Source organism: Myodes glareolus, chromosome 5 (assembly GCF_982192425.1).
Source record: "Myodes glareolus chromosome 5, mMyoGla1.1, whole genome shotgun sequence".
NCBI lineage: Eukaryota > Metazoa > Chordata > Mammalia > Rodentia > Cricetidae > Myodes > Myodes glareolus.
Window position 1 is genome coordinate 83,035,854 of NC_142030.1, and position 24,019 is coordinate 83,059,872.

At 36.1% G+C, this 24,019-nt stretch overlaps 1 long non-coding RNA gene across 1 annotated transcript in view; it reads left to right on the forward strand.

Annotated features, from left to right (window-relative positions):
• The first annotated feature begins 3,448 nt into the window (after positions 1-3,448).
• LOC125398332 (uncharacterized) overlaps positions 3,449-24,019 on the forward strand; it is a 35,255-nt gene continuing 14,684 nt past the window's right edge. Inside the window, exons 1-3 of the long non-coding RNA XR_015737812.1 lie at positions 3,449-3,702; positions 10,348-10,536; positions 11,142-11,232. This is a non-coding gene — a long non-coding RNA (uncharacterized LOC125398332). The remainder of the gene's footprint in view (positions 3,703-10,347; positions 10,537-11,141; positions 11,233-24,019) is intronic.

Genomic DNA, 24,019 nt, shown 5'->3' on the forward strand with positions numbered 1-24,019 from the left:
ATATTGAATATATCAATGGGGACTATAAATGGTTCCTGTACCACCACACAGGGCTTGAAATTTATCACATTGTCCTTATTCAATATGATTCAATGTCAGACTTGAGTTAGTCCGAATAATTAAATATGAGAAGAAGACACATGCCAATGTGTAATTGTCTACTGGGTTTTCTATTTCTCATGGAATGAGATGATAGAAAGGAAGAAAGAGGAGAACATTCTAACCAGTTACCTCTAAACCCCCAGTCTTGTAATTTACTATTTTGATATTTTAAAAAAAAGCAAACCTTTTTAGAGCCAGCAAATTAAAGTACAGTGCTATGGTAACTAATGCTATTTATATTGCTCACAAGTGGATGGATAGGACAGGTTTGACTTCTTTGGGGTGTGTTTCCATCCATCAGAAGAGGGGAAGTATGCATAAGTCTTTGCTTTTGAATGTTGGTGAGAAATAGACATTCTACATGGTGTTATTAGCATTGATTTGACTTCTTGGAGAAAATGAGAATCAGAAATACTTTAAGAATTCAATTAAGGCCAAAAATATAGCAAGGAAATGTGTTTTCGGAAACAAAATATTTTAATCTATTTTTTTTTTATTTAAAGAGCCACACAATTCTATTCTATCCCACATACCCCTCTCTCTACCCTGTTCAATATAAAATGTGCAGGTTCTGTTTCTTTACTTGTCAGGTTCCCAGAATCAAGCTGTGCTGGACACAGGAGAGCAAGACTGGAAGTGCACAGATTACTAGTGACAGCAATGGAGGACGTTTATCATTACTAACTAAACACGCTGTCATAAACATTATGGTTTCATGTGTAAAACTGTTGTGGCATTATGTGTGGAAAACAGTTTCCTTGTGGCCGTCCTCTGCCTTTGGTTCATACAGTCTTTCCACCATTCTTTCTTGATGTAACTTCTGTGATTTGGAAAGAAAGGACATGATATAGATGTGCCATTTAAGGTTGAGTGATTTTATTCTTTGCACTTTATTGGGTTTTGGTGTTAATTTCTGTCTACTGTGAATATAAGTGTCTTTTATGAGTGTCAAGCAATGTATTGATCTATGTGTATAATAATAATTCATCAAGAGTCTCTTTAATGCTATGTCCATTTTGTAAATTAAGAATAGTAAGTTTATTTAGGAGATGCATCCAAATGGGAGGTATGTTCTGGAGGAAGTTGAAAAAGTTCTGGACAGATGGATAGCAATAATCAGAATCAATGATACTTCAATAAAAATTATAACACAAAAAGAGATTAGTAAATCCTCTCTAGGACCTATAATCTGCCTAGCTAAAAGTTACTAACCACAGATACAGTTTGATTTCATCTTGCGCTGTTGGACTTAAATCCAATCAGAAAGTGATTGACTACCCACATGATACTTGTGCTATTGTTGCACCAGTACATTGGTCTTCCCAGGCCAGTGGTCGCTGTAGCTGACTGGATTCACATTGGGTGAGATCACTTTTCTCCTCTCTTAGTGTACATAACACCTGTCAATAGATAGTATTGTAATTATGGAATTTGGATGAAGAGGCTGCCTGGTGAAAACCAGCTTGACTTGTTTATTTTTTACAGCTCAGGTAGCTGATGTCTTCAGCCACAGGGTCTTAGAGTCAGGTTCTAATGAAGAGCAATCTGTCTCTATTTTACCATTGACTATAATGCTGATATGTCGTTTATTTTATTTTAAATTTACTGTAAAACTAATTCTTATAAAAATGACTATTAATATGTTGATATTTTACTCATATTTTTCTGTGTGCATTTTACATTTTATGTGAGTGGACATATTTATATACATATGTTTTTGTTGTGCCGTTGTTTTGTTTCATTTGGTTTGGGCTTAAAATAGAGTTCCTCTTTATATCCTAGGATAGCCTTGTACTCTCTTGAACTAAGCAATTCTCCTGACGCAGCTCCTGAGTTTATGAATATGAACAACCACACCTGGATGATTTGAATATGTTTTAAATGATTGACGCATTCCATAAAGAGAATTTTTTAAACAATGGTTACAAAACAGGTATAGCGTTAACAAGTTTATATGTGTTACAGAATGGAGCAATAACTGCTGTGGGATAATGCTGTTGTACACTGTAGAGATTTGTCACTCATATAAGTTTAATAGAGCACTGATTGCTCAGTAGTCAGACAGGAAGTTTAAGTATGACAATCAGTAAAACTGTGCCCAAATTTCAAAAAAATGGAATATGGATGTTGTCTTTGCTTATAGCTTTAGTTAGAAGTTGTTATAAATAATAGTCAGCAAAAAAAGCCGAACAAAGGAGATTAGATTCTGAGTTCTTGTTTTGAAAAGTAAAAAATGGAAATGTTATGGGATAATGTTCATGTACACTATAATGATTTGTCACTAATATTGTTTTAATTAAATATTGAATGGCCAGTTGCCAGTCAGAAAGTATAAGAGGTATGACAAGACTAAGAGAATCCTGGGAAGGCAGTTAGCTGGACAAAGAGGAAGAAAGATGAGAATCTTTGAATTCCTTCCAGGTTAACGTAGTTTGATGGACCAAAACCACCTAAAAAGTTTCCACGAATACACAAAAATACTTCATCCAACAAACAACAGGAAGTCATTTGGAGAGTACTATGTCCAAATTCCCAAATACTGCTTATAAATGTCTGTATTTAAAGGGGATATGATATAGAGATGAATACTTTGCATTGGTATACACCTTGGTCTATTGATACAAATTTAAGGTCAATTTTGTTATATGCATATTTCTACTCTTGTTTAAGAAATTGTGTTTGTTCAGATCATTTAATAATAATAATAATATGTATAATAATAATATGTAATATAATATATAATTAAGGAATATAAGTTAATAGATAGTCATCTATAATAGCCAAGCTTGGAGACATGTTAGTTTTTCTAGATGTACAACAATATATTTCAGATGGATAGATATACTTCAAATCTTTCAAAGACTAACAGACTATGGCATTTAAAATGTTTTAAGAACTTTGACCTATTCACGACAGGGAGACACATCTGCTCCTGGCAGCACCAACTACTTCAAGAAGATGATCGTCAGCGAAGATGTTTCTTTTTTTTTTAAAGTAATTTTATTAAATTATAAAAGTTTCCATTTACGCCCCTCTTCCCAACACCCTCCCACTCACCCCTCCCTCTCCTCCTCCCTCTTTGTCCCTATGGGCAGTCAGGGTTTCCAGCCCTGTGGGAAGTTCAAGTTCCTCCCCCCTCCCTCCAGGTCCAGGAAGGTGAGTATCCAAACAGACTGGATCCCAAAAATCCAGTATATGCAGAGGAAACTAGTCCCAGTGTCATTGTCCATGGCTTCTCAGAAAGACTCGGGGCCAGCCACATTCAGAGAATCCGGCCACATTCAGAGAATCTGGTTGGATCACGTGCTCGTTCAGTCGCAGTCCAACTGCCCTTGGTAAACTCTCATTAGATCCGACCCCTTGTATCAGTGGGTGATAGCATCCCTCGCAGTCCTTCGTCATTTTCTTCGTCATAGAATTTGTTAGTCATTTGGGCAAAAAGCCGTTCTTGCCCAGACTACTTCTTGGTATGCTTTATGAATTGGAAATGCAGGACCCACAAAAAAAATGGCTACTGAACTTGCCTAAAGATGAGGTGGTCCTTCAGAGTTTCTGTTCCATGAAAGAGTCTGCCAGACATTCTACAGAACACAGAAGAAAGTGAGTGACAAACTGCTAATGTAGGTGGAACTGTCTTTGAAATTTCCTGCTTCATGGAAAAGTCTGCTGGATACTATGGGCCTGTAGGCTGAATATTAATGCTCCAGTGTTACAGAAAAACTTTGGTTGACTGCCCAGGCAGTGATATGTCTCTGTCAATTTTAGAGTTTTGGAAGTTGCTAACAATGTACTTCCTGTTTACTTAGGTAATATTATACCCTTCTGGAGTCTTTCATGGAGTTGAAGAATAGATATAGTTTTCCTTAGTTATAATAAAAGGTAAAGTAAATAAAAATATTGTAATTGTAATTCTTGCTTGATAACTTTTTGTTCTATATAATCTTGCCATGTTAAAGTTAAAACCTTACTTTTTATTTAGACAGAAAATGTGAAGTGATGTGGATTTCCTCTCTATATGCTGTAAATACTATTGGTTAATAAAGAATCTCCTTTGGGCCTATTACAGTATGCAATCTGGCTAGGCTGGAATTCAAAGCAGATAGAGCAGGGGTTATTATGTACAGTAAAAGAGATGCCATGTAGCTGCTGGAAAAATATAAAATAACAGAAATGGATCAGTTTAAGATATAAGAGCTATCTAGAAATACGCTTAAGCCATTGGCCAATCAGTATTGTAATTAGTATATTTTCTGTGTGACTATTTTGGGTCTTGAGAGCCAGGAAATGAATGAACAGTCTCTGCCAACAAAGGAATGTGTTATGGGGAAAAAAAACCTATGATCTCCCTAAAAGAATATGAATTCTTTAAAAGTAATTAATACAATTTTATTAACAAAATGTTGATACACAGATTCTAATGGAACAAGATACTACAGATTATGATACAATATTTTAAATATGTGAATAACAATAGAATTCAAATAGTAAAGAAAATTGCATATCTTTTTGAATTTAAACATGAAGTCATCGATGTTCACAGATTTCAGTAGACATTTTTTCTCATGAAGGAAAATTGCTTACTAACCAGTCACTAGTTGTTATTCAGAAGGAAACAAATGAAAATTAATGATAATTGAAATTTAACTAAAGACAAATAGCAAAGTGGAATATTAAATTGCTATAAAACACAAAACTGCTTGAAGTTAAAAGCAGATAATAAGGCAAAACAAAAATTTTGCTATTTTCTGGTTTTGTAACATTAGAAAGAAAGATACATTACTTGGGAACTTTCAAGGCACAGCAGTGACACAAAGACAGCTCCATTTCCATTCCTGCGCATCACACATTTGCAAACAGATTCTCTATTCCCTTTTCAGAATGGTAAGAAATCCAAAGTAAAATATCACCATATAACGAAATCCTCTCTCCCATCCCTACTTAATCTCTCTCCTTGTCTCTCTTTGTCTCTGTTTCTATCTTTCTGTCTTTATCTCTTTCACCCCTTCTGTCTCGCTCTGTCTTTCTGTTACTCTGTCTCTCTCTGTCCCTCTCCCAACTACATTGGTTGCTAGGTACCAATTTATTGCCATCAGCTTCTGTCTGTAAAGATGGTAAGAGCTTCTCATCTCTCTGTTCTTAGGGTTTTCTGCAGTGATCTCTACCTTTGTTCGCTTGCTTAGTGTGAGACTCAAGCTTATCCTGTCCATTAACTTTTACTTTACCATTAGTTGTCCAGGAAACCATTTCAGTGGACAAGCTGTGCTTCTGTTGGTGGATAATCCATTTCATCCTGTGATTTCTTTCTTTAGAATTCAGCTCAATTTTTCCAAACTTGTGGAATTGATAACAAAGTGAGATACAAGCCAGTTCATAGAGCATTGTTTATGGGAGACATAAGGTTCATCACTATATATATATATATATATATATATATATATATATATATATATATATATATTATTTTCCATAAGAAACTACCTTAATAGAAGAGAATTTCTCAATAATACCAATGGCACTGAATCCCAGAACTCATTAATTCAATAAAATCCCAGTTTATGCTTTCACAAATCAATTTCTTTTTTATTCTCATTGTCTACAATTTTCTTTCATGAGATTTGCAGAAATCTTCCTTAGTGTTTAAAATGTTATATTCAGACGTTTTTTACAACTAAAAATTTATTTACTTATTTAGTACTTAATGTTGACAGCTTTAATCTTGTATATGATATCATTTAGTTGTTTTGGCCCACCTGTTCTCAAGGGTATTAAATTGGAGTCAGGTAACAGGGTAGTAATATAACATGCAGATTTATTTTTATATAGGATGGAATTTTATGTTTAGCTATTTTTCTATCTTGAGGTTTTTTTTATTTTAGTTTACAATGATTTAATGGCTCTGGGATCAGTTAAAACAAAATGGAATGGGTTTGATATTGATCATTTATGCAAAATTTATGCTCACTATGTGAAGAATTTGATCAGTCTATCATAAATTTGCCCAATACAGCATGACAAAATATCAATTAGTAATGTTATTAAATAATTACAGAAATACTCATGTTAGTGTACACAAATAGAGCTGTAACTTTAAAAATCAAGTTTTAAATTATTAAGCAATTGTCTACCTAAGCCAAAAATTTCTTCCTAAAATCATTCATCTGATACATAAGAAGAAACACCCTGAACAATTTCATTACTTGTAGCATATGTGAGAAAAAGAACTTTTGTTTCATATTTTCTTGTCCTAAATTTCATATTACATAAATATAATACATTGCATTTTAGTATGAAAATAATTAACAGGTTTTTTCATATGAAATTCTTAAAAGTTTAGGGTTGCAACAAGGAATAATTATATGTTTTCATTGTGCGAACTTTAGATGTCATTTCTGCTAATGTTTCTTACATTTAAGGGTTACCTTTTATCAGACTAAGTCAGCAAAATTGATTATTTTGTATTTGCATTTACATCGCTAATTTAAGAAGATTTAGATTTTTGAATTCATTATCTTTTATGCTTTGTTTCCTTTTATTTTAAATTTTTCATGAAATTTTGAAAAATGTTAAAAAGGAAGGAATTTAAATATCTAACCTCCCATTTTCACACATACAACACACATTAAGTTTCATGTACTATGCATATAAATACATTCTGAGGGCAAAACTATCAGTAATTGTGCGCAATGCATTAGAATTTTTATGGCCTATACAGATAGCTCAGCAATTGAGAGAACTTGCTAATCTTTAAAAAAAAAAAACAAACCTTTTATTGAGTTTTGTGGATTTCATATCATGCATTACAATCCTCCCTTATCTCCCTGTCACCTCATGTCTGCCCTTTGCCCTTGCAACCTCTCCCTGCTAAATCAAAACAAATTAAAAAGAGAAAACAAAAAACAAATGAAACAAAGAAACAAAATAAAACAAAAAGAAGATGACTCTTGGTGTGAAAGCTGTCATGTGGCAGGGGAGACTCAGAGCTGACCTGTAAGAGTTCATTATCATAAGTCCTGGTTCTGCCTCAAAGCCTCTGGCTTCTGCTTCATTCACCACCAATAATTGACTCTCACTATAGCTCCTCATGGATACCATGTTGCTGTCCTGTGTCCTGGATATCTGATGTTTGGGGTCTGAAGGTTCGTCCCCTTCTTTCAGAGGTCCCAGATATAGTTCCAAGAACACACATGGCAGTTCACAAACTTCTGAAATTCCAATTCCAGGGACTTTGATGTCATGTTTTGGCCTCTGAGGGTATCAGGAACCCACACTATGCACATACATACGTGTAGGAAAACACACATAAAGTAAAAATAGCAATTTAAAGAATTTTGCAATTCATACATGAATATAATTTTAATAACTATTCTTCGAGTATATGTCCACATCTTCTTAATAGTAGCATTAAAATTATAACCAGTTTAAATACATAGACACATAATATTATTGATAAATATTATGCATTATTATAATATTCTGAAAACAACATTTTTGTATTTTTTTTGAAAGTAATTTTATTAAATTATAAAAGATTCCATTTCCGCCCCTCCTCCCAACATCCTCCCATTCCCCCCACTCCTTCTCCTCCTCCCTCTCCATCCCTAAGAGCAGTCAGGGTTTCCTGCCCTGTGGGAAGTTCAAGTTCCTCCCCCCTCCCTCCAGGTCCAGGGAGGTGAGTGTCCAGACAGACTGAATCCCCAAAATCCAGTATATGCAGAGGAAACAAGTCCCAGTGTCATTGTCAATGGCTTTTCAGAAACACTCCGGGCCAGCCACATTCAGAGAATCCAGCCACATTCAGAGAATCTGGTTGGATCGCGTCCTCGTTCAGTCCCAGTCCAACTGGCCTTGGTAAACTCTCATTAGATCAGTCCCCTTGTATCAGTGGGTGATCACATCCCTCGCAGTCCTGATTTTCTTTTTCATTTTCTTCCTCCTTCTGCTCCTCATTTGGACCTTGGGGGGCTCAGTCCGGTGCTCCATCTGTATCGCCATCTATCAACGGATGAAGGTTCCCTCTGGTCTTGCCTTCTTTGCTCATGTTCTCTTTCCTTCTGCTTCTCGTTTGGACCTAGGGAGTTAAGTCCAGTGTTCCAATGTGGGACTCTGTCTCTATCTCCATCCATCGCCAGATGAAGGTTCTGGGACTCTTGTCTATTTCCAATCTCCAGGAGGATAGCTACATGATTTTCATCAGGTTCACCTTCTTATTTAGCTTCTCTAGGATCACGAATAATAGGCTCAAAGACCTTTAATTATGGTTAGAATCCACTTATGAGTGAATACATACCATATTCCTCTTTTTGGGTCTGGCTTACCTCACTCAGTAAAGCGTTTTCTATTTTCATCCATTTGCATGCAAAATTCAAGATGTCATTGTTTTTTACCGCTGAGGAAAACTCTAATGTGTATATGTTCCACACCTGTTTTAACCATTCTTCTATTGAGGGGCACCTAGGTTGTTTCCAGGTTCTGGCTATTACAAATAGTGCTGCTATGAACATAGTTGAACAAATGCTTTTGTAGTATGATAGGACATCTCTTGGGTATATTCCCAAGAGTGGAATTGCTGGATCCTGAGGGAGGTTGACTCCCAGTTTCCTGAGAAACCGCCACACTGATTTCCACAGTGGCTGCACAAGTTTGCCTTCCCACCAACAATGGATGAGTGTTCCCCTCACTCCAGATCCTCTCCAGCATAGGCTATCATTGGTGTTTTTGAGTTTGGCTAGTCTGACAGGTGTAAGATGATATCTCAAAGTTGTTTTGATTTGCATTTCCCTGATCGCTAAGGAGGTTGAGCATGACCTTAAGTGCCTTTTGGCCATTCGAAGTTCATCTGTTGTGAATTCTCTGTTCAGTTCAGTACACCATTTTTTAATTGGGTTAATTAGATGGTAAGCTTGTGATACTCTGAGACTCCTACTATATCCTTCTGAGTCCTAGGATTATAAGTTGTACCATCATTCAAAACTTTGGAAATGAAATTCTATAAAACATATGTTTGATATATTAGTTAAAATTGAGCTTTTGGTAAATCTGGACTCAGTCAGTAGAGTTATGTTGGAATCCATTTCTGTCCACTGTGGCATCTTCTACTGCTTTCAGAGAGCATTCTTTCTTCAGTAAAATTAAATAGTAGAACTATTATAAGTTTCCATGTCAAACAGACCTGTGGTAGTTTAAATGGAATTGATGTCCAGAAGATTACAGGGAATGGCACTATTAGAAAGTGTGGTCTTATAGGAGGAAGTGAGTCACTGGGCAGATTTTGAGATCTTCTATGTTCAAAATACTCCCAGTGTCTCAGTTCACTTCCTGTGCAAGAAACAGAAATCCAGCTCCTTCTCCAGCACTGTGTCTGCCTGCACACAGTCATGTCCTGCTATAATGACAATAGACGGAATCTCTGAACTGTAAGCCAACCAGTTAAATGTTTTTCCTTTATAAGATTTGCCATGGTGTCTTTTTACAGCAATAAAAACCCTAACAAAACAAGGTCCTATATATATATCCTTCATAATATATGATCTTTTAAAAATTAGAGGTATAATTGTCACTATAAAACAAAATATAAACACATGCCATTTTAATATAATTAGAGGATTAAGAAAAAACATGAAACAAACAATATATATTGGCAGTTACTCAGAAAGTAACAGCTTCTTTCTGCTATTATTTCTTTGGTCACAGATGGACAAAATGTTCAGAAAAGCAAACATTGGGACTGCTTTCATGAACATTTATACTCAGCATAAATTTCTTACAGATATGCTTTAAATTGAAAACTGAAAACTCTAGTCCTTCAGTATTAATAATGTTGTTATGATTATGTAGAGTTAGTTGCAAGTTTGAACTAGTCTGCTTGATTGAATGTGATATAGATTAGTAGTGGATTATCGAGCTATATATAATATCATACATTGAACTTCCACAGATTTTTTAAGACAGCTTAATGTGGTAGTTGCAAACCAAATACCACTGCAAATGTTCTCTTGCATCTGAATATGGAAAGAACTGTTTCTGTAACATTTGGAGCTCTATTGTTTAATGCAATGAGATCCTATCTTTTATCATTTGTCAGGTTAATTGTGTGGAAACCAGAAATAATGCATTCCCTTACCCAATTCAAATCTATCAGATGAATTGCTCATAACATATGTAAATCCATTAACAGTACGTACAACAGCAAGAATAGATCACACAGTCAAAAACAAGACTCACCATGAGCTCATGAATTATTCTCAGGTTAGACAAGCATTCTCATGGATCTCTGATGGACCTGGAAAAACATCATGGAATTCTCATGACTGTAAACACCTTACCAGAGATCAGGAGGAGCATCAGAACATGTCTGTGTGAACGCTGACAGACGAATAGCAGTACAAGCCTAAAAGAAACTGAAAAGCTGAAAATATCTACTCTTAATTTCATCAAGTAAGTTTTTTTTTCCCTGTTAAAAAAGGAAGTTAATTTCTGCTTTCAGGTTTTTTTCCCATGTGCCTTCTCCATCTAATAGCTGAGAAAATGCTCATCCATATAAACATATGTACCCAGGTAGCTTTATACGGACTGAGCATATTGTATTTATATATCTAGGAATGTGTGTGTGTGTGTGTGTAATAGTAAAAAAATATATTAATTTAAAAAGTAAAAAACAAAAACAAAACCAAAAGCCAATGATAGAATATTCAAGTATGCAAAAATATTTCAGAGTTTGAATTTTTCTGCATTTGAAGAACCACATAATCTGGGCGGTGGTGCTCGTCTTTAATCCCAGCACTCAGGAGGCAGAGGCAGACAGATCTTTGTGAGTTTGTGGCCAGCCTGGTCTACAAGAGCTAGCTCCAGGACAGGCTCCAAAGCTACAGAGAAAGCCTATCTCAAGTTCATGAAACCATCTTGGAATTCTGTGAACACATTTTCACTCCTTGGCCTGTAAGATAAAAAGAGATGAGAGTTCATCTCACTAATGTCGCTGAATAGCTAGTCATACTGTAATAGTTCCACTTTTTTCTTCATTCCCCTTCATTTGATTTCAGGGACTTATTGAAGATGCCAGATAAATGTCATATCCATAGCCCAAGTATTTGCTGTAAAGCTGAGAGTTTTAACTTGTCTCCTTGTATTTTGGTGAGTATGGTTCTTAAGTAGCACAGAAACTCTCCCTGAAAGCCCATTGGTACTGATTGGGTGTTTGCTTTGATTTCTTTCATATATGCATTTTTTTCCACAATTCATTCTTCTTTTTAGGCACTTACTGCATGTTAGATATTCTACCAGTATTTGGGGTATTTTTTTTTTTGCTAGTTAGGGCTCAAAACAACCTATCATTTATGTTACCTTCAATAAGTAAATAATCTGCAGAAAAGAGAGATAAGCACTGCACCCAAGGATTATAGATTGACAGCAAGGCTGCTAAATTTCAGTGTGAGTCTTAACATTATATCATATTGTTATCATAGGCTAATCCTGACAGCTGAGCTATTTCAATGCAAGAAAATCCAATGTATGAAAGGAAAGCCTGCAAAGAGAGATGGTTTTTCTCTTAAGACTTCACACACCTAGGTAGTTAAGGAAATAAAAGCTCTACATGAAATAATTTAAAAGAAACTTTTATCAGCCTCTGACATACTTGCATTTTAATACTGATGAAACAGTTTCCTAGTGTGGTTTTAGATACTTGTGAGAGAAAAGTAATTCAGTGTCAAAATATTTTAAATGGGTTAATAAAGATTACAATTATTTAATGATCTTACAAATACTAAAGTTAATATTTTAATTTCAAAAGTAAAATTGCAGTTAATTGAAGTAATCCATCACTTATTTTAACAGTACAAACTCATTTTCCATTCTTAGTGATAGTTTATTCTTTTTCTTTATTTTTAACAAATTCTTTCCATACTCTGTTCCCAGACTCTTAATCTCTCTTGTTTCTGGGGGGAAAAAAAAGAAAGAAAACCTGGAAAAGTTCCATTTACTTGTTGAGAGTAAATTTCAATATACAGAAACTTTTTCTCACTAAGAAGTAAATATCTGATGGTATACAATATCCTTATCTGGCCTTATCTAGGTTGTCTTGATCTTCAGGAGGCATGATAGGGTGCCTGGCTGCTAAGGCTTTATATCAAGGACTAAAAGAAAACACCTATTCTAAAACCTAACTGCTATAAACATCTAATATGCATGTTAATAACTTTTTTTACAGTTAAACAAACTATACCACATATATTCTTGATTCAAGCAATGGTAATTATTGTCTATTTATTGGAATCAAGCAGCCCATAGATGATTGACTAGCCATTTCTTTGAAGGTAATTATTGTCTACTTCATAGGATCTAGAAGTCCATAGATGGTAGTCTTGACATTTCTATGAAGGTTATTATTATCTGCTTAATAGTTGATAGTATGAGCATTTTTTTGAAGGATGTTTTTACAGGCTAATGGAGGTTGAATAACTTACCCTAACTGCTCAACTGAATGAACAAAAATGTGAGCACAAGCTGAGCATCAGCATTCATCTTGCTTTGCATCTGCATGTGAATGTATTAGCATCTGCTTCAAGTTCCTGCAGCCATGACTTACCTGCCTCAATGGGGCGTATCCTTGAAGCATGAACCAATACGAATCCAATCCCTCTAGTTTGTTACTTTTTTCTTCTGGTCTCATAGAAATGAGCACTTATTGATGCTTCCTTTTTAAAGGTTTGAGAAAATGAGTGATCATGGCTGAGCACTTACCAGTGAAGCACAAATACTGCACTGTTCTAAGAAGGAATATGGAGGAACCACAGTAATGCATCAGAATTAAAACTATGTTCTGTTCATTTTTATGTGTTAGCCATCTTTAAAACATATGGAACCCAATGATGAAATACTCTTCTCTAGGCCATCTACAGTCAACCAGAATTTTCAAGTCATTCCTAATATTGCTGAATTTTTATAGAAACAAGCAAACTCTTTGAACAGAATTTGTCCCTTTCCTTATATGACATTTTTAAGAAAAGACAGATAATGATTCAATATTAAATAACAGCAAAATATGTAGCATATAAAATATCTTATTATTGACAGCATAATTAGACTTTAAACCAAAAGTTATTAACCCTTATATACCAGAATCATATGATAAATTTGAGAAACTGTGATTTAAATTTTATTTATTGATTTATTCACTTGTTTATTTATTTAGTGTGTTTGTGCATGTGCATGTGTGTGCATGCATGTGCATATGTGAATTGTACATTTTCACAGGATTGTGTATTTGTTTGTGTGCTTGCCAGAGAACATATACAGATGCCATTGGAGGCCATGGGGTGATCTTGTTTGTTACTCTTACTTTGTACCAACGGGACAGAATTTATCATTGAAACTGGAGACAGAGTAGCATTCAGAAAACCCAGTGATCTTTCTGTATCCATTCCCCACAGTCCTGGGGCTAACACAGTAATGTGGGTGATAAAAATTCAAGCTTGAGCCAGGTGGTTGTGGCACACACCTTTAATCCCAGCACTCAGGAGGCAGAGGCAGGCAGATCTCTGTGAGTTCGAGACCAACCTGGTCTACAACAGCTAATTCCAGGACAGGCTCCAAACTACAGAAAAACCCTGTCTTGGAAAACCATAAAAAAAGAAAGATTCAAGCTTGGATCCATATACTTGTACAGTAAACACTCTTTACCCACTGAGCCACCTCCTCAGTCTCCTAAACTTAAAATATAGGTATCTAAGAAAACACTTGTGTTAAACTTAGGCAAAAAATTAATTAGCTTTGAAAATTTAAGTGCCATATTTGAGAGTGTGAAAGATTGATAAGTTGACTCAGTGGCTACGGACACTGGAGGATAATACATATATCAGCTCAAAAATATCATGAAAATATTTGTAATTATCACATTCTGGATAAGTAACAAAAATTGTCTCCAGTGGAGTGTCAAGGGGTTCATCAACCATAGAAAGAACAGGTTCCAATGCTGGGGAGTAGTTAGTGAACACCAAACAGATGCCATGTTGTGTTTGTGCATGTGTGTTCACTTTTTGTTTGGTTTGGTTTCATTATTTTCTTTTAATTTGCATTTTAATTTTTCGTTTTTGTTTTCTTTCTTTTACTGAGAGAAAAAGAGAGAGAGAACATGAAGATGGGAGAGAAGAGAGGTAGGGAGGGCCTGAGACAATTTGAGACGGGAAAAAAAATATAATAAAACCTATTGTATGAGAAAATTTAAAAGGAAATTAAAATGAAAAAGACAATATTATAGCAACATTAAAATAAAAAAAAAGAAATAAAAAGTCAATATTAAAGCTTTCCTTTAACCTCTATTACCTCATTTCTGGTGGAAGTTTAGCATGGGTCTTGTTAGTAGGCAGGGAATTCAGTTTGACAGTGAGAAAACTGCTTTGGTGTTGTTTAAAAAGTTATATAAATTTTATATTGTCTTTTAATATAATACTCAGCTCATTCTTATCTTAGCAGAAAAATAAATGCCTTATTACTTTTACAAATGTGAAAATGATCCCATAACTGTAAAGCTGTTTTTTAATAGCTTGATACTGCTCATCATTTTTAGCAAATTAGTTAGTCAATAATTACGGAATTACTCCCTTGTTGACCAATGTGATTTTCTGAAGAAGTAGATAGCCAACATTGTATTTTAATCTTCTCAAATTATGATGTTATGCTAGGCAGCAACCATGAGCACCTTCAGAACAAAGCTGATTTCTCCGGGAAGCTTCTAGGTCAGCTTCCATTTGAGAGAAGAAAAGCTTCTGAAAGCTCATGAGAAATAAATTATACTGATCCTAGAACCCTGGAGTAACCCTGCTAGATAGGAGTCACTGCAGATTTTTGGTTACTTCTATTTTAAATGCTTATATTTGACCCTACTCAAAGAAAACTGTTTTTGTTCACTTCCATTTAATTCATTTCAAATATACATAAAGCTTATTTTAAATTTTAAAGTGAATTTAAATCTACCATACAGAGAGATGCAGATATATCTGTGGTAAAGAGCTCTCGAAGCTATTCCAGAAGCCCTGAGTTCTGTTTCAAGAACTCATGTCAATCAGTTCACAACATCCTGTCTTTCTAGGTCCACAGAGTCCAATGCCTTCACCCATCAACTGGTACTCACATATATGACATATACTTATACAAATATATACAACACATAACTAATAGTATCTTTTGAAATGCTTTTAAACATCTACTCTAGAAATAAAACTGAAAGGTTGAGTGCTTTATACCGTATGTAAATGAAAATCTGGGTCAAGGACTGAAGCAAACAGTCTTTAAGACAGTTTGTTGTGCAGAAAGTCAACAGCTTCAACATTCATGAACACCGATATGAGAGTTTTATGAAATAGATATATATAATATCATCAACATTTCAGGGGACAAGTCAAGGATAAAATCTTTGAGCGATTTCCTCAAAACCTAATACTTAGAAAAGGCTACAATAGAAAAGATAAACCCATAGGCAGAAACCCAGTTTTCTGAGGCTTTAAAACCTATTCTGTGTGTTTGTGAAATACCAGAGACAAAGTAAGGGAATTATACCATGTAACCCTTATTTAGCTCCTATTACAAGTGATTTCTGATTTTTCTTGTAATAATGTAAACTAGCCAAACTTTTATGTCTTCAACTTCAGAAATTTTATGTGAAATTGCAATTATTAAACTTATCAGAGTACCTAAGCATATTATAGTAATTTATTATTAATAATTAAAATGTCTGGCTATTCTCATGTCTATTCATATTTTCTTTCTACATTCTAAAAGCACTCAAGCAACATAAAGCTAAAGATAGATTTTTAGACAAACAAACAAAATAAAGAAAAATAAAAACAAAAAGATTTTTTTAAAGAAAAAATATAAAGAAATATAAAAGCAAACTCATAGACCTTTGACAAATTATAACCCTGCTAAATGTGGTAAAAATGTAATTTATTGATAGTTGCAAGAAAGAAGATTTGTATAAACATTCTCGTCCTCCTAGACCGAAATAATCACACAGAACTAAACTGTTTGGCCTATTAGCTCAGGCGTCTTATTAGCTAACTCTTATATCCTAAATTAACACATATCCACTAATCTGTGTATCACCCTGAATCTGTTGCCTACCAGTAAATTTCTGTCATGTACTTCTCCTTTAGCAGCTACATGGTGTCTCTCTGATCTGTCTACTCTCTATTTATATGTCTTCCAGCCTACCTTTATTTTGCCATTCTACTGGCTGAAGCAGTTTCTTTATTAACCAATGGCAATAAAACATATTCACAGCATATTAAGGGAAATCCCACATCATTTCCTCTTTTCTGTCTAAATAAAACAGAAGGTTTTAACTTTAACATAGGAAAACTACATATAAAAATACAGTTTCCAGAAAGGCTTATAGTTACAATATTTAGTTTATTTGTATCTGGCAAAATTAAAGAAAATGCAATATCATGTATTATATCTTTGTGAGAATGAAGATTTGGATCTAATTTATCTTTTATCATAACTAAGGAAAGCTATAATTATCTGTCTTAAAGTCTTTTTTTTCCATTAGACTTGTTTATTCAAGTGTCGGAAAACACTCTTTCCACTTCCTCCCCTCCTCCCAATACCCTCCCGCTCCCCCCACTCCCTCTCCTCCTCCCTCACCATTCCCAAGAGCAGTCAGAATTTCCTGTCCTGTGGGAAATCCAAGTTCCTCCCCACTCCCTCCAGGTCCAGGAAGGTGAGCATTCAAACAGGCCAGGATCCCAAAAAGCCAGTCCATGCAGACGAAACAAGACCGAGTGCCATTGTCAATGGCTTCTCAGTCTTCATTTGGACTTTGGGGGCTCAGTCAAAGCCCCCATGTCAGCCACATTCAGAGAATCCGGTTTGATCATTTGCTCATTCAGTCCCAGTCCAGCTGGCATTGGTGAGCTCACATTCGATCAGTCCCCTTGTATCAGTGGGTGAACGCACCCTTCGCGGTCCTGACTTGCAGTACTCCAATGTGGGTCTCCGTCTCTATTTCCATCCATCTTCAGATGGAGGCACCCTCTGATTTTGCTTTATTGCTCACGATCTCCCTCCCTCTGCTTCTCATTTGGACCTAGGGAGTTAAGTCCAGTGTTCCAAAATGTGTCTCTGTCTCTATCTCCATCCATCGCCATATGAAGGTTCTGTGGTGACATGCAAAATATTCATCAGTATGGTTATGGGCCAAGGCCAGTTCAGGCACCCTCTCCTCTGCTGCCCAGGGAACAATCTGGGAACCCCTCCTTGGGCCTGGGAACCCCTCCAGAATCAAGTCTCTTACAAACCCTAAAATGGCTCCCTTAGATGAGATATAAACTTCCCTGCTCCCATAACCATCCTTCCTCCCTCCCCCCTCCCATTCCCCCAAGCCATCCCCAATACTCCCCCTTTCCTCTCTCCCTAACCATCTTCCCTTATTTCCACCCCCCACCCCCCATGCACCCATGTTTGCCTGGCAATCTTGCCTACTTCTAATATCCAGGAGGATAACTATATGATTTTCTTCAGGTTCACCTTCGTATTTAGCTTCTCTAGGATCACAAATTATAGACTCAAAGACTATGATTAGAATCCACTTATGAGTGAGTACATACCATATTCCTCTTTTTTGGGTCTGGGTTACCTTACTCAGTAAAGCATTTTCTATTTCCACCCATTTGCATGCAAAATTCAAGATGTCATTGTTTTTTACCGCTGAGTAAAACTCTAATGTGTGTATGTTCCACACCTTTTTTTAACCATTCTTCTATTGAGGGGCACCTAGATTGTTTCCATGTTCTGGCTATTACAAACAATGCAGCTATGAACATAGTTGAACAAATACTTTTGTAGTATGATAGGGAATCTCTTGGGTGTATTCCCAAGAGTGAAATTGCTGGATCCTGGGGGAGGTTGACTCCCAGTTTCCTGAGAAACCGCCACACTGATTTCCACAGTGGCTGCACAAGTTTGCATGCCCACCAACAATGGATGAGTGTTCCCCTCACTCCACATCCTCTCCATCATAGGTTATCATTGGTGTTTTTGATTTTAGCTAGTCTGACAGGTGTAAGATGATATCTCAAAGTTGTTTTGATTTGCATTTCCCTGATCGCTAAGGAGGTTGAGCATGACCTTAAGTGTCTTTTGGCCATTCGAAGTTCATCTGTTGTGAATTCTCTGTTCAGTTCAGTACCCCATTTTTTAATTGGGTTAATTAGAGATTTAGTGTCCAGTTTCTTGAGTTCTTTGTATATTTTGGAGATCAGACCTTTGTCTGATGAGGGGTTTGTGAAGATCTTCTCCCTGGCGGAAGATAGCCTTTTTGTCTTACTGACAGTGTCCTTTGCTTTACAGAAGCTTCTCAGTTTCAGTAGATCTCATTTATTCATTGATTCTTTTATTGTCTGTGCTACTGGGGTTCTACTTAGGAAGGGGCCTCCTGTGCCTATATCTTGTAAACTACTTCCCACTTTCTCTTCTATTAGGTTCAAAATGGACAGATTAATGTTGATGTCTTTAATCCATTTGGATTTGAGAAGGGGAGGTCTTTCCATTTTCTGGTATCCTCCTCAATTTCTTTCTTCAAAGACTTAAAGTTCTTGTCAAATAGGTCTTTCACTTCCTTGGTTAGAGTAACCCCAAGATATTTTATGCTATTTGTGGCTGTCGTGAAAGCTGATGTTTCTCTGATTTTCCTCTCTGCTTCTTTATCCTTTGTGTATATGAGGGCAACTGATTTTTTGGAATTGATCTTGTATCCTGCCACATTACTAAAGGTGTTTATCAGCTGTACGAGTTTTTTTGGTAGAGTTTTTAGGGTGGCTTATGTACACTATCCTATCGTCAGGAAATAACGAAAGTTTAACTTCATCCCTTCCAATTCGAATCCCCTTGATCTCCTTATGTTGTCTTATTGCTATTGCTAGAACTTCAAGCACTATATTGAAGAGGTATGGAGAGAGTGGACAGCCTTGTCGCATTCCTGATTTTAGTGGAAAGGCTTTGAGTTTCTCTCCATTCAGTTTGATGTTAGCTGTCGGCTTGCTGTATATTGCTTTTATTATATTTAGTTATGATCCTTGTATCCCCAGTCTCTCCAACACCTTTATCATAAATGGGTGTTGAATTTTGTCAAATGCTTTTTCAGCATCCAATGAAATGATCATATGGTTTTTTTCTTTCAGTTTATTTATATGCTGGATTACATTGATAGATTTGTGTATGTTGAACCAGCCCTGCATCTCTGGGATGAAGCCTACTTGATCATAATAGATAATTTTTCTAATGTGTTCTTGGATTCCATTTACCAGTATTTTATTGAGAATTTCACACCGATGTTCATGAGTGAGATTGGCCTGTAATTCACTTTCTTGGTTGTGTCTTTGTGTTGTTTTTGTATCAGGGTAACTGTAGCTTCATAAAAGGAGTTTGGCAATGACTCTTCTGTTTCTTCATTGTAGAATACATTAAGGAGTGTAGGTATTAGCTCTTCCTGGAAGTTCTGGTAGAATTCTGCATTGAAACCATCTGGTCCTGGGCTTTTCTTGGTAGGGAGATTTTTGATAACAGCTTCTTATTCTTCATGATTAACAGGTCAATTTAGATTTTTCACCTGTTCTTGGTTCAACTTTGGTATATGGTACTTATCTAAAGAAAATGTCCATTTCTTTTACATTTTCCAACTTTGTGGCATATAAACTTTCGTAGTAAAATCTAATGATTCTCTGAATTTCCTCTTTGTCTGTGGTTATGTCCCCCTTTTCATATCTGATCTTATTAACTTTCATGTTCTCTCTCGGCCGTTTGATTAGTTTGGATCGGGGTTTGTCGATCTTGTTGATTTTCTCCAAGAACCAGCTTTTTGTTTCATTGATTCTTTGGATTGTTTTCTGTGTTTCTATTTTGTTGATTTCAGCCCTCAGTTTGATTATTTCCAGTCTTCTACTCCTCCTGGGTGAATCAGCTTCTTTTTTTTCTAGATCTTTCAAGTGTGCTGTTAAGTCTCCAATGTGTGCTTTCTCTGTTTTCTTTAATTGGGCACTTAGTGCTATGAACTTTCCTCTTAGCACTACTTTCATAGTGTCCCATAGGTTTGAGTATGTTGTGTCTTTATTTTCATTAAATTCAAGGAAGACTTTAATTTCTTTCTTTATTTCTTCCTTAACCCAGGGGTGATTTAATAGTTGACAGTTAAACTTCCATGAGTTTGTTGGCTTCCTGGGGGTAGCATTGTTTTTGAATTCTAACTTTAATCCATGGTGATCTGACAAGACACAGGTGGTTACTAATATTTTTTTGTTTCTGTGGAAGTTTGGTTTGTTACCAAGTATGTAGTCAATTTTTGAGAAGGTTCCATGGGCTGCAGAGAAGGTATATTCTTTCCTATTTGGGTGAAATGTTCTATAGATATCTGTTAAGTCCATTTGATTCAATATCTCCAATAATTCTATTATTTCTCTGTTGGGTTTCTGTCTGATTGACCTGTCCATTGGTGAGAGAGGTGTGTTGAAGTCTCCTACTATTATTGTGTGTGGTTTGATGACTGCCTTGAGTTCTAGAAGAGTTTCTTTTACATAAGTGGGTGCCTTTATATTAGGGGCATAGATATTCAGGATTAAGACTTCCTTCTGATGAATTGTTCCTGTTATGAGTATGAAATGTCCATCTCTATCTCTTCTGATAAATTTTAGTTTGAAGTCAACTTTGTTAGATATTAGAATGGCCACACCTGCTTGTTTCTTAGGTCCATTTGCTTGGAAAACCTTTTCCCAGGCCTTTACTCTGAGTATATATCTGTCTTTGTGATTGATGTGTGTTTCTTTTAAACAGCAGAATGTTGGATCCTGTTTTCGTATCCAATCTCTAAGTCTGTGCCTTTTTATAGGTGAATTGAGTCCATTAATATTAAGTGATATTAATGATCAGTGGTTGTTGACTCCGGTCATTTTTTTGGGTAGTAGAGTGTGTGTGTTTTCCTTCTTTGAGTTTTGCTTGTGAAGGGTCACTAGATGTCTGAGTTATTGTAGGCAGTGTTGGAAATGTTGGATTCCTTGGGTTGTGATTTGCCTTCTAATATTTTCTGTATGGCTGGATTTGTAGCTATGTATTGTTTAAATTTTTTTTTAACCTGGAATATTTTGCTTTCTCCGTTGATAGTGAACGATAGCTTGGCTGGTTATAGTAGTCTGAGCCTGCATCCATGGTCTCTTATTTTCTGCACTACCTCTATCCAGGATCTTCTGGCTTTCATAGTTTCCATAGAGAAGTCTGGTGTAGGTCTGATAGGTTTACCTTTATAAGTTACTTGACCTTTTTCCTTTGCAGCTCTCAATATCCTTTCTTTAGTCTGAATGCTTTGTGTTTTGATTATTATATGACAAGGGGATGTTATTTTCTGATCCAGTCTATTCGGTGTTCTGTATGCTTCTTAAACCTTCATAGGAATATCGTTCTTTAGGTTTGGGAAGTTTTCTTCTATAATTTTGTTGAATATATTTTCTGGACCTTTGATCTGCAATTCTTGTCCTTCTTCTACCCCTATTGTTCTTAGATTTGGTTTTTTTATTGTGTCCCACAATTTCCGAATGTTTTGTGATGAGAATTTGTTGGATTTGCTGTTTCCTTTGGTAAGAGCGTTTAATTTCTCTATGGTGTCCTCAGAGTCTGAGATTCTTTCTTCTATCTCTTGTATTTTGTTGGTTATGCTTGTTTCTGAAGTCTCTGTTCATTTACCTAGATTTTTCATAGCCAGTCGGCCCTTGGTTTGTGATTTCTTCATTGACTCCATTTCAGTTTTCAAATCTTGAACTGTTTCCTTTACCTGCTTGATTGTTTTTTCTTGGTTTCCCAGAATTTCATTTATGGATTTACTCATTTCTTCAAACTTTTGGTATATTTCTCTTCCATTTCTTACTCATTTCCTCAATCTTTTTGTTATACTTATCTTCCGTTTCTTTACGGCAGATATTCACTTCCTGTTTAAGTTCCTCTATTATTTTCATAAAGATCCACTTAGAGTCGATTTCTTCTATTTCTTCTGGAGTAGGGTGTTCAATTCTTCTAGTTTCGTGCTCCCTGGATTCAGGAGATGTCATGTTGCCTTTCAGGTTGTTGGAGGAATTCTTTTTTTTTTTTTTTCAGCACAGATCATGTCTCTTTAATTTTTCATCATCACATAAGTAATCCTCACATGCCCATTCTGAAAAACAGGACCCACTTCATTACACATGGAAGCATTCAGAGTCAGTCAGAGGTATACCCCTATCCCCATTCCCACTTTTGTTTTTTTGGTTTTTTTTTTTTGAAAGTAATTTTATTAAATTATAAAAAGTTTCCATTTACGCCCCTCCTCCCAACGCCCTCCCACTTCCCCCCTCCCTCTCCTCCTCCCTCTTTGTCCCCAAGGGCAGTCAGGGTCTCCTGCCCTGTGGGAAGTATGTTGGAGGAATTCTTGCATTGGCACCTGCCCATCTCCTCCTCTCTCGATGAAACTCCTCAGCACTTTCTGGATAGAACTCCTCAACACTCTCTGGATAGAACTCCTCAGCACTCTCTGGATAGAGCTTGTCAGCACTCTCTGGATAGAGCTCCTCAGCACTGCAGCTGGGATAGCTGGTATTTCCAGGACCCAGGAGAGATAAGGGCGGCAGCAGTGGGGGCAGGGAAGGGTCCCGAGGAACAGGGAAGACCCTGCCATATAAGCTGAGGAGGGAGGGGCTATGGTCTCTTCCTGGACAGGCCTGCCAGGTGAGCACCCACTCACCTCTCTGGGTAAAACTCCTCAGCACTACAACAGGGATAGCTGGTCTTCCCAGCACCCAGGAGACAAAAGTGCGGCCTCCTGAAAAAAATCAAAGTTATTCATTCTGCCAGCACAAACTAGAAAGCTGACATTCAAAGAAGCCATGCAGTTTTTATTATGAACACTGATTAAGTAAGCCTTATGTTTAAGCAGTGCTGCCTCTGCTCACTGTCAGCAAAGAGAACCTATGTGCAAAAGAAAGAAAGAAAGAAAGAAAGAAAGAAAGAAAGAAAGAAAGAAAGAAAGAAAGAAAGAAAATATAGCTACCAAAAGCTGTGCTTGGCTCCTGATTTTGTGGGTCTAGAAGCTTTTTATTTTCTTATTTTTTTTTAGGTCTTCTGTGGCTCCATGCCCCCAGACAGTGGATGCCATTTTGTAAAAGAAACTGCTATTTCATTTCCAGGTCTCCGAGACTCAAAAAAGCACACAAAACTTCATTAATTACAACACTATTTGGCCTATTAGCTTAGACTTATTATTAACTAACTCCTGCATTTCAAATTAACCCATTTCTATTAATCTGTGCATCACCACGTGGCTGTGACCTACCAGTAAGGTTCCAGTGTGTCCTTCTTTGGCAGCTACATGGCATCTCTCTGATCCACCTACTCTATGTATCTCTTCCAGCCTGACTATATTCTGCCCTGCTATTGGCCAAAGAATCTTCTTTATTAATTAATGATAATGAAACATATTTGTACCATACAGAGGGGCATCCCACATCAGATATGACATTAAATAAAGTAGTAACACTTTCATAAATGCTTTGGTATTTATATTTGTCAACAAAGGTACAAAATGATGATAGGCCTTCAGAAATAGAAATAATGTTTCTAGATATTCTTAACCTCAAGTACAATAAATAGCAATATTAAGTTATGGTATGTGAGATATATAGAGAGTTTTAATAAATATACCCAATTTAAATGGGCTCATTTGTTTTCTTGGTTCTGTTCTTTTCATTCAATGTTCTGCATATTACTCCTTTACATAATGTAAAACTACCAAAAATAGAAGTAAAAACGACAAAGAAATATTTTTATGATCATTCCCCAAAACATATGGACACTCTGAACGTGGCTGGCAATGAAGGCTGACTAAGAAGCCAAGGCACTGGGTTTTGAT